Source organism: Mus caroli, unplaced genomic scaffold (assembly GCF_978045245.1).
Source record: "Mus caroli unplaced genomic scaffold, Mus_caroli_1 scaffold_6, whole genome shotgun sequence".
NCBI classification, from domain to species: Eukaryota; Metazoa; Chordata; class Mammalia; order Rodentia; family Muridae; genus Mus; species Mus caroli.
Genome location: NW_028227261.1, coordinates 41,754,547 through 41,755,300, shown reverse-complemented (window position 1 = coordinate 41,755,300; position 754 = coordinate 41,754,547).

The following is a 754-nucleotide window of genomic DNA, read 5'->3' as shown; positions in this document are numbered from 1 at the left end:
TGACAAGTAGCGTTTTGAAAGACACATAGAAATGCATTATTTTTAAAAGTTCATTAACTTGTTCTTACTATTCTCAATACATTTAAATATAAAATCTAATTATATAAAGTCTGTGTTCTATGTAACACTGTGTACGCGCTGCAATGAGGGACATTCCAATCTCTCTCTTAAGAACCTCAGACATGGACTGGACAGACGTATGGCCTGGAGAGACGTTCACTCAAAGAAGAAAAGCATTTGCAGGTTTGGCAGAGGACCTGGGTTGTTCCAAGCACCTCCACGGCAACTCACAATTTTCTGTAACTCTAGCAGCAGGAGATCCGACACCTTCTGCCTTTTGTGGGCACCAGGAATGCACATGGTACACAAACATACATGCAGACAAAACATTCATAAACATTTAAAAAAAAAAAAAAGAACCTTAGTTTTACCACTCAACTTTAGGGATAAGAAATAAAGAACAAAGGAAAAAAAGAAAACAGGGAGCTGGCAAGATGGCTCAGCTGGTAAGAGCACTGACTACTCTTCTGAAAGTCCTGGGTTCAAATCCCAGCAACCACATGGTGGCTCACAACCACCCATAATGAGATCTGATGCCCTCTTCTGGCACGTCTGAAGACAGCTACAATGTACTTATGTATAATAATAAATAAATCTTTTTTAAAAAAAGAAAACATTTTTAATTTTTTTAAAGAAAGAAAATCACTTGGACTTCAAACTTTATTGAAAAAGCAAGCAGTAAGGGAATCAAACA